This window comes from Meriones unguiculatus, chromosome 1 (assembly GCF_030254825.1).
Source record: "Meriones unguiculatus strain TT.TT164.6M chromosome 1, Bangor_MerUng_6.1, whole genome shotgun sequence".
NCBI lineage: Eukaryota > Metazoa > Chordata > Mammalia > Rodentia > Muridae > Meriones > Meriones unguiculatus.
Genome location: NC_083349.1, coordinates 86,852,557 through 86,869,796, shown reverse-complemented (window position 1 = coordinate 86,869,796; position 17,240 = coordinate 86,852,557).

Here is a 17,240-nt window from a genome sequence, read left to right as displayed (position 1 = left end):
TTCTAGACTAGGGTATACCATTTTTATCTGAAACAATTATAATAGTATTGAAAGGACCAGAGCCTTTTGTTTTCTCCATCTCACACTTTTTTTTTCCTTCTATCTGTATAGTTTTGGGACCAAGATCACTAAAAACTACAGTATTTAGAAACTTGAACTGCTAATGTGTTTGCTGTACAAGCATGAAGACTTAAGTTTATATCCCATGAACCCACAGAAAACCTGTATATAGTGGAACCCATTTTTAATCCCAGCACTGAGAAGTAGAAAGAGGTGGATCTCAGGTATTTCCTGGCTAGCCATTTCAGGTTCACTGAGAAACCTTATCTCAATAATACAGTGAAGCAGCAAATAAAGAAAATATCTGATACTGACCTTTGACTTCAATATGTACAAGTATAAATATAGCTACAAACACATGTACACACTTATATTTGCATACATGTACATGCATAATATTCACAGACTCACATATGCATATACCGAAATTGTGTACACTCATAAACACCTGAAAAAGCAAATCACATGAATAGAAAAAATAGAATATTGTTCATACCCTTGCAAAAATCACATGACTAACAGCAGCCATACTCATCACATATTTGTATCTTAGACTAATTTCTCAATAGACACAGCCAAAAGTAACAAACAAGTACATACAGTGGAGATAGCCAACAGCAACAACCAAATACAAACAACAGTGGACACAGGCAACAGCAACAACAAAATGAAAATAACAGCATCAACAGACAATAGCAACAAACAAATAAAAATAACGATAGAAATATGCAACAGCAACAACCAAATACAAATGATAGCATCAATAGACAATAGAAACAACCAAATACAAACAACAGTAGATACAGGTAACAGTAACAACCAAATACAAATAACAGAGAAAATAGAAACAACCATATGGAAACAACAGTTAGCAAAACCTGGGAGGATAACTTTACATTTTTAGAATTCTTGTTTGTAACTTAAAAAGCTCATAATGGACAAAGAAAGAAGAAATTTTGATTTAAAGCAAAATTAGTTAATCAAAAAGATGTTTCTGAATAAAAATAATGAGGTTTGCTAAATAAAAGACACTGAAATAATTTTCTTAAAAGTGATTAGGGAAATAAATGTGTCAATGAAAGAAGAATATAAGAACACACACCACTCACACACATACAAACACACACACACACACACACACACACACAGCACTGCTATGACCATCACCACCACCATTGAAAGCCCAGACATGATGATGACTGTCTGTAATTCTATCAGTTGAGAGGTGAGGCAGGAATGCTATTACTTTGAGGCAGGCTGGACTACAGAGTGAATTCAAAGGTAGAATGGACCACAAAAGAATATGAGGATAAATTGTCTATTCAGTGGGTCACAATGTGAAAGGGTGGGGGGAGGAATAATGTATGAATAAAATAGGATTACATTACCAAGAGATAAAATATTTTAAAAATGAACAATGTTATGAGTAATATTACCGAAGTAATAAATGCTATTAGAGGCATTCAGGCATAGATCTGCATAGCAGAAGAATGAATAAATGAACTAGATAATAGAAATATTTGACTATATGGAATAGAAAGAACACAACTAAAGACAAGTGAACAAAGAAAAGAGCCTGAGAATTATATAGATTCCAGCTCAATCACTGAGGGTAGTGACGCTCTAGATGATTATGGCTCATTTCTCACCAACACAATTTTAGGTCAGAAGGTAATAAGATGTTATATTCAGACCAGGACTCAGAAAGAAAACAACAGTTATCAATCAACATTGCTAATCTGTTAAAACTCTACTTTCAGAGCTACAAAATAAATTTATCCATTCCAAGACAAACAAAGGAAGAAGCTGCTACTAATATATCTGCCCTGCAACATATTACAGGTATGTTAAATTTATAAGTTTAAAATGAAGTAGTTCTTTAAATTTATAATGAAACTTGGCATTGTTTGCTACATATTTTAAGAGCCTAATCTATAAAAATATGGTTTATACCTTTTTGACATACAATATTAAATATATATAATTCTGAGACTAAAATCATTAAAAACCAAATAGGAAGATATTTTTTTGGTCATTGATACTAACCTGGTGTGATTTAGAAAAAAGTCAAATCCAATCTTCATGGTAGTAATGTAAAAATAAAAATTCCTACAGAATATACAAAAAACGAAGTGAGAAGGTTGTTAGGATTGTGCAATAGAGTTACATGGCGGGTTCACAAATTACACCTCTGGACTGGTTCCATATGGGAGGTTTATTAAGGGAAGGGGGAAGAGGTCACAGAGACTGTCTCTGGGTAGTGCAGGAGAGAAAAAGAGGGAGGAGGGGCTTCTAGTTCTCTTTTAAGGCGACCCAGAGCATGCACAGGTGGTTCCAGGTGGTCTGTAGGTCGCCTCACACATGCCTGATATCTGGTTCATCAGGTCCATTGGGGCTGGCCATAGAGATGCCTGCTTACAGATCCCAACAAAGGTAATTAAATATTTCATTCATTTATGAATATCCATTCATCCAATTTATCTATTTTTGCCATTTCACATTGTCTTTAGAATAACACTAGCTGCATACTGAGTATTCCAGGCACATTTTATAAATTAAAATTGTTAGAAATTGTTCTACATATACTTTTTTAGACACATTGCATACTTACTTTCTCTGTCTTTGGATTAGTGCTGTTTCTGCTTATTTTCTGTTGGGGTGAGTCACAAACATTGTATTTTCTAGCTATGAAAGTTAGTCTAGAATTCACTGAAGGAAAGGTACAGACTCAAAGTAGTATGTAAAAGAAAGAACATTACTTCTTTAGAAGTTCAGCATGCTGGAGAAAGACGCCATCTTTATAACATGGAGGTGACCCAATGTTCAAGAGCTTGAAGGCCCTTTTTTAAGCCAGAAAGGGGAATTCCTTCTGTGGTTATACGACCTCAATTATGATTGGCTGGTGCCGATGGAGGCTTCATGACTCTGATTGGGGCTGGCTGATACCTATGTGACCTCAGTTGGGATTGGCCAGTGCCATGGAATCTACGTGATTCTGGACTTAGGTGCCTTTCAAACTGGTAGGTAGTTAAGCAACCATATCCGCCCAAGGCCCAATGTCTTGGCCGTTTCTGATTGGTGGCCCCTTTTCTGTGTTTGTTTTGTTTTCTTTCTGTATGCCTGTTCTGTCTAGCATGAACCCTGTCATGGAGTTGGTCAAGCTTATTTATCCAGGCTCTCATGGAAAAGTGTACTCTTGAAAGGACCAGGCCTGACTCCCCTCCCCCAAAAGTCACCAGTACCAGGAACTAGGCCATAGGTCACCAATTCCAGGACTAAGAAAACCATAAACTTCTCTACCCAAGGAATACCCTGGAGGTAACCACAAGAATGGGAAAGTATCTTATCTCAGGGTGGGGCATCTGTGCTGGGCAACCCACATACCTAACATTCCTGAGGTCTATTGATAGCTTGCTCAATGTTATGTTAGTTAGCTAATCACTTTGTAACAAGCTTGCTCTTGGTCATCCAATTGTGTAACTGTGGTAAACTGGAAATTCCTGCTCTTTCCTAAAACTGCAATAAAAACCCTACTGTGCAGCTGCTGGGGGGCTCTCCTCTCTGATCCACTGCGTTTGTGATAGTGGAGAGACCAAGCTTAAACCTGAATAAAGCTCTTTGCTTTTGCATACGTGGTCTGGCTCCTGGTGTTCTTTGGAGACCTTAAGATCTGGTCATTACACTTGTAATTGATAGTCAAAGCAGAACATGCCCAACCAACAGAATATGTAAAGGTCACTTCCTCACCAATTTTACATATAAGGTAAGATGTGGTGGTGAAAGTCACATTTCCTGGCCTACTAGTTAAGGTATGTGGCTTTTTGCATAATAAAAAGCTGGTGGCCACAGCTGTGGCAGGAAGTCCAACAGTTGGGGCAGAAAGTAGGAGCAGAATCTCTGGACACAGACACAGGAAGATTTAAGCAGATGCAAGACCGAGGAGGAAGATGGAAGAGAGATGGAATCAAGCAGAGAGGTAGGTAGTGAGAACCAAGTGGAGAGATGGAGTACTGGAAATATTAGCAGCTAGCTCAGAGACTGCCCAAGCAAAAGTCAACAGCTTTACATTATATAGATGTCTCTGTGTCTTAAATCTTAATGAGGAATTTAAAAAGCCCAGAAAAATCTTGTGCCCAACATAGAACACAAAATCCAGGGTTAGGAATGAGATCTAGGCTTAGGCATGAGATTCAGATTAGGACATTAGTTTTAGACATAGGTTCTGGACTAGATCATCCCAGTGACATGAGTATAGAATGGAATAATGGCTTCAGAGGAGCTGAATTTCTAGGCCTCAGAGCCAGTAATATACATGTGGAGCAGGCAGTTCCCAGAGAACAGAGTTTAGAGATCTTTAAGCACAAAAAGTGATAAAATAATGTTGGAAGTAGTAAAAGAGAAAGAAGTAAACACATTCTGTGAATTTGCATAGAAACTGAAAAAAGAAATGAAACTAAGTGTAGACAGTCATAGAAAGAGTGAATTTAAATATAACAAAGTGAAAAATTGGAAGGAGACAGAAAGAAAAATAAATAAAAACATTCTGTAAATATGCATAGAAACTGAAGTCTCCAATGGAAGGACAGAGTTAGCAAGATTAAAAAGAATTTTTTTTCCCATGTTAAAAAATGGAAAACACTGTAGCAACTGTAGCATAGGACATATGGACCAAGTATAGTTTTGTTTTAGTTATGAATATAGAACGACTTATAATATGTTTGGTAATTATTGCAGTTTTCTATGTTCACTATAAAAAATGAAAAGAAAGGAGAAAAATCTCCTTGTTCTTCTTTAAATTTACATAAAACAGTTAAATAAGGAGAACACTGAGAGGTGCAATGACATAATAAAAGTAGTAGAACAAAAATTAGAGATCATTTAAATCATAATAGAGACTTTTCTCAAGCTAGCCCAGAGAAATTTGATCTAAAGCCCATGGTACCACCTTATTATGAGATTGCAGGATGGCAGTCCAGAGCTTTTAGAAAACCTACAGTAATTTCCCAGCTACTACAAGGCAATTATTATGTATAAAGAATTTGGATGGCAGCCCATAAGGAAACTGTATCTAAAAAGATTTAATGGGGCCATGTTTGCCTATGGCATGCACTTACTGTTAGGACTAATGAATGATGATGTTCACAAGATATTTTTATAAGAAAGAGGTTTATTAGATGGAGATGAAGAGAGAAAGAGAAGGAGAAAGTGAGACATGATAGGGAGAGGGAGGGGGTGCTCCAACAGAGAAAGGGGAGAGAGAAAGAGCAAAAGAGGGCAAGAGAGCAAGACTGCAACAAAGTGGCAGGTTGACCCTTTTGTGGAGAAACTTAACCACACCTGCCAGATGTGGCTACCTGGTAGGCAACACATGATGACATGTGACATGGCAACCCAGAAGCAGGCTGCCTAAATACTAACACTTACCTTATATAAAACACACTAAGTAACTGACCCATTCAAAATAGTTTTATAATTCCGAGAGAGTGAGAAGATTTAATATCAGTTATCATAGAATCTGACTCTCAGCTACAGTGGCTGACCTGGTGGAAAGAAGCTGCTTCAGCAATGGAGCAATATAATACAAATAGAGGTATATTGCCAAGGATCATTTGCTAGGTGAAGGTCAATATGCTGATTTAAGAATGCAGATTATGGAGCTGGAGAGATGGCTGTTCTTTCAAACACACTGAATTCAATTCCCAGCAACCACATGGTTGTAAGATTTTTTTTTTTTAAGATTTAGTTGTTATTTATATGGTATTTTGTCTGTGTGTGTGTGCTTGCATGCCAGAAGGGTGCTTAAAAAAAGAATGCAGATTATGTTTGATGATGCCACCTTAGAGCAATGTTGTACAGTAGCTTTAAATGCTTGGGACAAGGTTTAAAATCAGAGAAGATGGTATGAATCATTTATCAAGATAACCCAGGGTTCTGAAAACTCTTGTATTAAGTTTTTGCAAGAATAATCTTCAGTTGTATATAGAAAATATCAGATCCAGGTACAAGAGAATTATTAATTGAGCCTTCAGAATTTAAGAATACTAATGCTGAATGCAAATAGACTATTAGAACTTTAAAGGCCAGATATGCACCTATGTGTAAAAACCTACTATGGATATTGGATCTAATGCTTTCAATACTGCTATTATAGGGCAGGCAATTGCTAAGAGTATGAGACCTTAAACTATCTGATGCTTTAGCTTTGAAAGACCAAGTCATTTCCTAAAGAATTATAGACAGACAGTTCCTAAGGATAATACTTTCTCTAACAATAATCCAGAGAGAAAGCCCCCAGGGATACTTAAAAGATGTGAAAAGAATGGACAGAGGGCTTATGAATATAGATCGTTCAGAGATATACAAGGCAATTCCTTGTGAATGAGGAACAGCCTCAATTGGGAGCCTCCAAAATACAACATGAACCATTCATTGACAGCCAAAGCGAAAGTGTTCTAGAGTGTAGGACACTGATATTAAGGTAGATGTCTGGCTTTTCCAGATAGCCTCTGAGCTTGGTACATTATGACAGTCACTCTTTTTCAGGTTGGTTTTCTCTTTGCCTGATCTAGGGAACCTCAGATCGTCTAAGCAGAGTCACATAGCCTTCAGGGAGATAATAAAGCCAACCCTTTCCTGATAAGAAATTCATTCAGCAAACACCTGGGAATTCCTAGAAACACCCACTGTATGCTAATGAGATGTATTAGTGTATGAGCTTTCAATCTATGACTTTTAAGTGTACCTGGAGTTCTTTCCCACCCATAGGATAATTAAGTACTATATTACCCCTCTTATGATAGCACTGTTTTACTGTATGTAAATTAAGTATACCTGGTATCTCTATCCCCAGCAAATCAAACATATTCATCTGCAAAACTCCTCCCACTGTCCAAGGTTTATAAATCCCTGATTTCAAATTAAAAAAACATGCTGAGTGCTACCATTAACTTTTTACTTTGATAATCTGAAATTCATCATTTTTTTTTCTGGAAAAGGAAGGGCTCTTTTCCTCCCTGAAATTTTTACTCGGTCGCCACTGGAGCCTGCCGGACCACACTGAAAGCTTAGGGCTGATCAACAGTGAAACACCCACTGGACCTGCATCTCACTAGCCTCACCAGAACTGTGTTTAGGCTGGGAGCCAACCAAATATAGTCTTTCACCTTAACCCTTGCCATTAATATGCAGTTTTAACAAAAGACAGTAATATTGTGATATCATAATTGGCTTTGGGACTCCCAAGTTTCCACTGCTGTCTGATTCTTGCAATCATATATATATATATATATATATATATATATATATATATATATATGCTAATTGCAACACAGTAAAAAATACACTTTCATACCCCTGTAAGACATGAAACTTTGCCTTTCACACAGATCTCACTCTGAATGTACTAGCTATCCCGGAGACATGTAGAGCGTTTGACTCAGAGGTTCCTCTGACACCCTCCAGAAGTTGACCAAGTCTGGACAGTTCCAGTGGATATACAGACTTCTGGCATGGCGCTTAGCATGGCAGCAGTGGCAGGGGAAACAGGATGACACTAGAGAGTGAGTAGAAAAATTGATAGCTAATTGTGAGGTTCAGGAACTGGGGGGAAGGGGTTTGAGTCGCAATGGAGCCCACACAGAATCCCAGGAATTAGACTCCAGAGACTGGACTCAAAGCTGTAGATCTAACTTTATTGTCCACTATAACAGCCTTTAAGTGACTGAAAGGACAATCAGACCATCCCATGCTAGCCTCAAGCACCAGTATCAATCAATCAGGTTGGTGTGACTATAAGGAAATGGGGGAAATTTGTATGTGGGGGGCAAGGTCACCTTCACCTTTCATAAAGAATGGGGAAGCAGTCACCAGCCTAGTCTTGGATTCATTTTGAGACTTCACTAGTGTGCTAGGAGTCCCTAATATATCAACAATGTGAGCAACAGATCAGGACCTTTCAAGGAGTCATAGGATTCTCTGATGCTTCACTGGCCATTCCCTATGGGATTCCAAGAGGCTTACCTTGATATTCCCCACACCTAAATGTGACACACAGTGCTATTCTAAGCTTACCTACTCCAGTAGATAGAACAAGATTTTAAAGCTACTCAAATAAATGAAATGACAGATGGATGTACCATAGTATTTTTTTAAATAGCTAATAAAGCTTATTATTAAATAGCCTAATTTTTTTTGATGGTATTATGTAACCCACTATTATAATCAATAGAAGACACAGACAACTGATAAATTTTAGAATAGCCTTATTTCAACTGGGTCATGACAAATATTATTTGCTAAGCTACCACTACCTCCTAAGCTCACATCCCACACCATCTGGTCTAATAATCTCTGTTTGGGATACTTCTGTATGCTGACCTGTCCAATTTGTTGCAGAACTTAAAAATTAACTAATAAGGTTTGTTATTAAGTAACCTAATTGCTAGGCAGTATTACCTAACCCGATATTATGATCAATAAAAGACACAGATACCTGAAAGATTTTAGAATAGCCTTATTTCATCTGGAACATGGGAGATATTACCTTCTGAGCTACCTTTACTTCCCAAGCCCCATCCTACACCACCTACGCTCATACTTTCTATCTGGGCTACATCCCACCCATAATCTCAAAACACTTGCTAATATTCTTTATCTGTGAGGCTTTCCTTCACCCATGGCAATCCTGCCATGTGCTCCTCTCCCCACTAACCCATCATGGTTCTCTCTTTCCTTCCTCTCTCAGTACCTGTTTCCTTCTCCTGATCCTTTTGTTCCCAAAGCCCATAAAACTTCCCTTTGTCCTTTCTGCCCTGCCCAGTTGTGGGCTTTTTATTGATGAAACAGGGAAGGAAGATTATACAATATTACTTGGGGTACATGATAGTTTGCTCATAAGAGATGGCAAGCAGAGCTCAGGGAGCAACATTTGATTGTTAAAATCAAATACAAAACACCAGACTATGTTTTTCATTTTGCGGAGTTTGGAAAATGAAAGTATCTACATTACACAACTGAAAAAGGCTGGTTCTGTAAGTACACATTTATTAGAAATGTTGACTATCTTTAGGACACATTTGCAGATTAAAACTGATAATGCTCCAGTATATTTATACAGTAAAATGAAACTATTTTTTAATATTACAACATAAAACTTGGTATAGGCACACCTGACAATCCTACCAGTCAATAAATTGTTGAAAGACCAAAACTACACATTAAAGGAAATGCTAATGAAATAGAATGGCAGATATGAAATCTCCCAGAGATAGATTATATAATTATTTTTATTGTTTTTTGGATTTTCTTTTCTTTTTTAACTTTTATTAGTTACACTTTATTTACTTTGTATTCTCCCATAAACCCCTCTCTCCTCCCCTCCTAATTCCACCTTCCCTCCCCCTTCTTCACACTTACCCCTCCCCAAATCCACTGATAGGGGCGGTCCTCCACTTCTTCCTTCTGATCTTACTCTATCAAATCTCATCAGGAGTAGCTGCATTGTCATCTTCTGTGGCCTGGTAAAGCTGCTCCCACCTCAGGGGGAGGTGATCAAAGAGCAGGCCAATCAGTTTATGTCAGAGGCAGTCCCTCTTCCCATTACGGAACCCACTTGAACACTGAACTGCCATGGGCTACATGTGTGCAGGGGTTCTATGTTATCTCTATGCATGGTACTTGGTTGGAGTATAAGTCTCTGGAAAGACCCCTGTGTTCAAATTTTCTGGTTCTTTTGCTCTCCTTGTGGAGTTCCTGTCCTCTCCAGATCTTACTATTTCCCACTTCTTTCATAAGAGTCCATGCACTCTGCCCAATAGTTGGCCATAAGTCTCAGCATCTGCTTTGATAGTCTGCAGGGCAGAGCCTTTCAGAGGCCCTCTGTGGCAGGTTCCTAATTTGTTTCCTGCTTTCTTCTTCTTCTGATGTCCATCCTCTTTGTCTTTCAGAATGGGGATTGAGCATTTTAGTCAGAGTCCTCCCTCTTGATTAGTTTCTTTAGATGTACAGATTTTAGTAGGTTTATCCAACATTATATGGCTATATGAGTGAGTATATACCGTGTGTCTTTCTGTTTCTGGGACAGCTCACTCAGGATGATCCTTTCCAGCTCCCACCATTTACCTGCAAATTTCATGATTTCCTTGTTTTTCATTGCTGAATAATATTCCATTGTGTAGATGTACCACAATTTCTGCATCCATTCTTCAGTTGGGGGGGGGCAACTGAGTTGTTTCCAGCTTCTGGCTATTACAAATAAAGCTGCTACAAACATGGTTGAGCAAATGTCCTTATTGTGTATTTTTTGTCTCTTTTGGATATATGCTTAGGAATGGTATGGCTGGATCTTGAAAAAGCATTATTCCTAGTTGTCTGAGAATGCACCAGATTGATTTCCGGCATGGTTGTACATGTATTAACCTTACATTTTATAAATGTCAGTGAGACAGCACAGCTTCAGAAACATTGGATTTTAGAAAGGACTGCTAAATTAAATCAACCTATATACTTTAAGGATGTACTAACCTTAGAATGGAAATCAGAAAATGTGTCTTCACAGGAAGTGAAAAGCTATGGATTCCTTCAGAGTTAACAAACATTAGATTTGACCATGGGAGATCTGAAAATTATGGCTGTCGACATAGAAAGTACACAGGAAGAGACTCAGGACAGCAAAACATGTGACAAAATTGCTATGTGGAAACAGTTTAGGAGATTGGCTGAATGAATGTCTTTGCAGTAACCAATGAATCTATATTTCATGTCATGAGGACACTGTAGAAATACAGATTCATTGGTATTACATGCTATTCTTTCAAATGGCATGGATGGGAATTTACAACACTCTATTACAGTTTGTTTAACAGATACTTTCACCTGATCAACTATAGAACAGAGAATCATGATTAGCTGATTTACGCACAGCACACTATATATATATGTTAATTTAAAAAGTCCCTATGATGTTACTTTTAAAAACTGTGTGTTTCAAAGCAAAATGACCAGACACCAATGAAGTCAAAACAGCTAGTCTCAGGTATTTGGCTTTACTGACTGCCTCAGCCGTTGTTTCCTCAAAATTTGCAACTGGGACAGCATCAAAACACCTTGCCCCAGATTTTCCATCCTCAGAGACTGCTTCAGCCAGGACTTTAGTTAAACTCTGGACTTTTCTACCCCGAGATGATCAGCAGAGGCTGGACAAAGAGTGAAACAACCAGATCTCTCAGGATTTTGCCAATATTCCAATTCTCTTAGGATCACCAAAAGAGGCCTTCACTCCCACAAAACAGAAAACCATCTAAGAACACAAGCCTCTATTCCTGAGAAGTGGTGTATGTATTTTTGGTCATTTGGTGGGTTATTGATGTTTGTTGTCATTTAGGGGGGTTTGTTGTAAATTATTTATTATGGTTACGGAGGGAATAAAAAAGGAGGTTAGACTCAGATCTCTCTCTCTCTCTCTCTCACACACACACACACACACAAACTCACTCTTACTCTCTCTTTTTTCTATCAGTCTTTCTATATCAAGTATTAGAGAGTGAAAAGGGGAAAAAGTGAGGGAGGGGATGAAAAGACAAAGAAAGGTGGATTATTATACCTCTTTGATAGGGAAAAGGAGACAGAAGAGAGAATGCAGCAGGGAGAAAGGCAGTGAGACACACCTGGAGAAATGGATTGCCAGAGAAGTTAGTATCTATCTGAGAGACTGCCACAGCAAAAGGTCCACAGCTTTAAGCTATAGAGATGTTGCTGTGGGTTAATAACCCTTAAATGAGATCCACAAAGGCTGCATAGTAATTTAATTTACTTTATTTTCTAAAGTACCAACATGAAACTTAATGTCACAGCTGAATCTTGAACAATGAAGAGCTGTTCTCAGGAAGAACAGCGATATCTTCAAACTGAGGTAAAAATATCTGAAGTAGTACACATCTTCCATGAGATTAACATTTTTATCTGTCTCAAAATAATTTCAGATGTTCCTGGCTAATTTAAAAGATAAACTTCTTGGATGAATGAGCATAGCACTATAGATTCAAACATATCCTGACTCTAAAAATCATTTCACATGTAATTTTCTTACACTAAATATTAAGTAAAACTTTGTCTTAATATAATTTAGCTAAAGTACACTAACATTGTTAACTTTAAAACACAACTTCTCATATCTTTATTAACATGTTTTTGTTATTTTCATGGGTTTGGTCTGGGAATATGAAACAGGGAAATACCCAGTAGCCCAAGCTGACCAGAAACACACTCTGTAGTCAGGGCTGTCTTCAAGTTATCTTTCTTGAATACTGGAGAAAGAGGTAAAAAGCACCACATGGGTTCATTTTTTTTTTATTTTATAGAATTTCATTACTTTAATATTAGTTACTAACACTAAGGAGGACCCTAGGGAGGATGCATAAATCTCATTCAGAATGGCAAACAGAATAGGCAAGAGAAGTGGTGGAAGAGAGGAAACAAAATGGGAGCCTTGGGGGAATCCAAGATGGCTTTGCTGGGAGGGCACCATTTCTGACCAGCAGCACAGCAGGGACTGCACAGTGACCAACAAATGGAACTCTGGGCCCTAAAACACCATCAATTGTGTTTCCCAAGTGAGAGGAAACCCCACGGTATGGGAATCAGTTGGGTTCAGGTCACCCAGCTAAACCCCGGAAAAGTTCGTGAATCCTGGCAGCTCAGAGACACACGCCTGAATGTTCTGATCACCCTCCCAGACTGAACTGTGGGCCCCACAACACCAGAGACTGGGATTTCCAGTATAGAGAAAACCCCACAGTAAAGGAAACGATCAAGCCGACCTCAGGTCACCAAGACAATCATTGGAAAAGGACCCGGGTTCTGCCCACCAGCATAGAGATGTACTTGAATGCCCAACTCACCACCTCAGACAGAACTGTGGGGCCCAGGGCACCAGAGACTGTATTTCTCTGACAAGAGGAAACCCCATGGTGAGGGAAACATCGGGTCCAATATCAGGGCACTCAGCCAACCTCCAACCCTGAAATATTCTCTGAAAATTTCCTGGGCTCTTGCAGGCTCCTAGGCGTTGAGGTGCCAGTGAGGCAGAGCCACACATCTGTGCCTGCATGTTTTACTCACCATCCCAGATGGAACTGTGGACCCCGAAACATCATAGACTTTGTCTCCCTGTTGGAAGGAAACACCACTGTGGGGGAAACATCAAGTCTGACCTCAGGACAACCAGCTCAAGAAAAGTATCTGAGTTCCCGCAGGCTCTAGGCTATAGCCTCCTGCTGCACTCATGAGTGTTGTGCTCCCCTCTACTGATTACCACTAGGGTACTGGGGCACAGAGCTCAAACCTCAGACCTACAGTAGCCTGAGAGTCACTGGATCAGGCCCCAGATACTGCTCCAAGGAGCAACCAGTTATCCCTAGCTAAACTGAAGAAACCTCTGGGGTCTCTGATTCTTCAAGAGGGCTGCACCCAGCAAACATAGTGTAAAAGCAACAGCAGCAGCTCACTAAATTCAAAGCAAGAAACCCAGAGGCAGGGCAGCTGTCTGCAAGAATTTTCATGGTGAGAGGAGAGCTTTCCTGACTACCAAGGACCACAGTTACATCACAGGTCCAAACGCCTGAGGTGAACTGTGGCAATTCTAGAGAAGCACCAGCATTCAGTTGACCATACGCAAAAACCTGAGGACTCCTTCAGAATACTTCCAAGGGGATTCTCCCCACTCCAGGACTCCAGCAGGCACCAGAAATTAACAGCCAACACCTGAGACAGCCAGATGGGTAGAGGCCAGCTTAAAAATTCAACCAACAAAAGGCAAAGTATTCAATAAAATACTTGCAAACTGGATCAAAGAGGACAGCAAAAAGATCACCATGATCAATTCAACTTCATCCCAGAGAGCAGGAATGAATCAACATATAAATATCAGTAAATTTCCAAAGTGGTTGAATAAGTTTACATTCCCACCAGGAGTGGAGGATTGTTCCCCTTTCTCCACATCCTCTCCAGCATGCGTTGTCATTTGAGTTATCCATCTTAACCGTTCTGTTGGGTGTAAGGTAAAATCTCAGGGTCGTTTTGGATTGCATTTCCCTGATGGCTAAGGACTTTGAACATTTCTTTAAGTGTTTCTCTGCCATTTAATATTTCTCTATTGAGAATTCTCTTTTTAGCGCTGTACCCATTTTTAAATTAGATTACTTAATTTGTTGCTGTTTAACTTCTTGAGTTTTTTATATATAATTGATATTAGCCCTCTGTCAGATATAGGGTTGGTGAAGATTCTTTCCCAATCTGTAGGCAGTTGTTTTGTTTTGATGACAGTTTCCTTTGCTTTACAGAAGCTTTTCAGTTTCCTGAGGTCCCATTTATTGATTTTTGTTCTTAGAGCCTGGGCTGTTGGTGCTCTGTTCAGGAAGGTGTCTCCTTGCCAATGAGTACAAGGCTCTTCCCCACTTTTTCTTCTAACTGATTAAATATGTCTGGTTTTATGTTGAGGTCTTTGATCCACTTGGACTTTAGTTTTGTGCAGAGTGGTCTATTTTCATTTTCCTATATGTAGACATCCAGTTAGACCAGCACCATTTGATGAAGATGCTATCTTTTCTCCATTGTATGTTTTTGGCATTTTTGTCAAAAATCAGGTGTCCATAAGTGTGTGGATTTTGGTTATCAATCTGGCACTTTCTCAGACAATTAGGAATAGTGCTTCCTCAAGATCCAGCTATACCACTGCTAGACATATATATAAAAGATGCTAAAGTACACACTAAGGACATCTGCTCAACATGTTTGTATCAGCTTTATTTGTAATAGCCAGAAGCTGGAAACAGCCCATATGCCCCTCAGTTGAGGAATGGATACAGAAATTGTGGTACATCTACACAATGAAATACTACTCAGCGATAAAAAACGTGAAAATTATGAAATTTGCAGGTAAATGGTGAGAACTGGAAAAGATCATTCTGAGTGAGGTATCCCAGAAGTAGAAAGACACACATGGTATATACTCACTCCTAAGTGGATACTAGACATATAATACAGGATAAACATACTAAAATCTGTACACCTAAGGAAGCTAATCAGGAAGGAGGACTCTGGCTAAGATGCTCAATCTCCATTGAGAAAGGCAAACAGGGTGGTCATCAGAGGAGGGAGAAAACATGGAAAAGGACAGGAGCATAAAGGCTCTACCCTGCAGGGAATCGAAGCAGATGCTGAAACTCATCGCCAAACTTTGGGCAGATTACAGGGAATCTTATGAAAGAAGTGGGAGATAGTAAGACCTGGAGAGGACAGGAGCTCCACAAGTACAGTGACAGATCCTAAAATTATGGGCTCAGGGGTCATTTCTGAAACTGACACTCTAGCCAAAGACCACTCATAGAGATGGCCTGGAACCCCTGCACAGAGGTAGCCCATGGCAGTTCAGTATCCAAGTGGCCTCCATAATAATGGGGAGAGGGACTGTCTCTGACACTAACTGATTGGCCTGCTCTTTGACCACTTTCCTCTGAGGGAGAACAGTCTTACCACGCCACAGAAGAAGACAATGCAGCCACTCCTGATGATACCTGATAGACTAGGGTCAGAGGGAAGCAGAGGAAGACCTCCCTTTTCAGTGGACTGGGAGAGGAACACAAGTGTTGAAAAGGGAGGGTGAGATTAGGAGGAGAGGAAGTAGAGAGGTACAGGGGATATACAAAGTGAATAAACCATAATTAATAAAATAAATAATAATTAAATAAAAATATCAGTAAATATATTTCACTACATAACTAAACATAAAGAAAAAAGTAACATTAGAAGGCAAAAACACCTTCAACAAAATCTAACACCCCTTCATGATCAAAGTACCAGAGGGATTAAGGTACAAAAGACATACCTTAATATAATACAGGCAATTTAAAGCATGCCTATGCCAACATCAAATTAAATGGAGACAAACTCAAAGCAATTACTATTCATCAGGCACAAGACAAGGATATCTACCCTCTCTTCCATATCTATGCAATATAGTACTTGAAATTTTTGTTAGAGCAATAGTACACCCGAAAGACAACAGTGCGATACAAATTGGAAAAAAAAAAGTCAAAGGCACTTTATTTGATGAAGAATGAGAGGATATAAATCTATCAGGGAATTCCCACAGCTAAAAAAATATATTCAGCAAAGTTGGTAGATGCAATATTAACCAAAATAAATAAATAAATAAATAGATAAAAAGTAGCTGTCCCATATACAAATGAAAACCTCTATGCAAAAGAAGTCAAGGAAACAGCATCCTTCACAATAGCTTGAGATACTATAAAATATCTTGAGGTAACTCCAACTAGCAAATGAAAAATTTGTATGATTAAAAACTTCAAATCTTTGAAGAAACAAAAAATTGAAGATGTGAGAAGATAGAAATATCTCCCAGGTTCTAAGACTTGTAGACATAACATAGTAAAAATTTCCATCTTACCAAAAGTTATATACAGATTCTATGCAATCACTACCAAAATTCCAATACAATTCTTTTTTTAAATTTTTTATTTAACTTTTATTAATTACACTTTATTCCTTTTGTATCCCCCCATAAGTCCCTCCCTCCTCCCCTCCCGGTCCCACCCTCCCCCCTTTCTGCATGCATGCCTCTCCCCAAGTCCACTGATAGGGGAGGTCCTTCTGATTTTTTTTTTTCTTCTCAATGCAGTTTATTCAGGAACCTTGAACAATCTTCTGACCCTGGGGAAAGCCAGCCCACAGCTTAAAATAGCCTCTGGGTAGCCAACCCCAGCGTGCCTCGTGGGCAATGCAGATGGGTCCACATACATGGAAGCAATCCAGATCCTCAGCCTTAGCCAAATATGGAGTTTTTTGTGACAGAGAGCACTCACCATCGGGAAGGTGGAAGGCGGAAACCAGCTCCATCTTTAAGGCACGGCATTACGCAGCTCTCTACAGTTCCCCCTTTTTGTTTTAGATGCATCAGGCAAGAGTAGAGGTCTGATCTCTGATATTAGAAATAAATTGGGACTTTGTACCAATGTTCATATGGGAGGACAATTCTCAACTTCATAAGGAAAAACAAAAAAATCCCGGATAGCTAAATCAGTCTTGAACAATAAAAGAACTACTGGAATTATCACCAATGCTAATTTCAAATTGTACTACAGAGTTATAATAATAAAAAACAATAT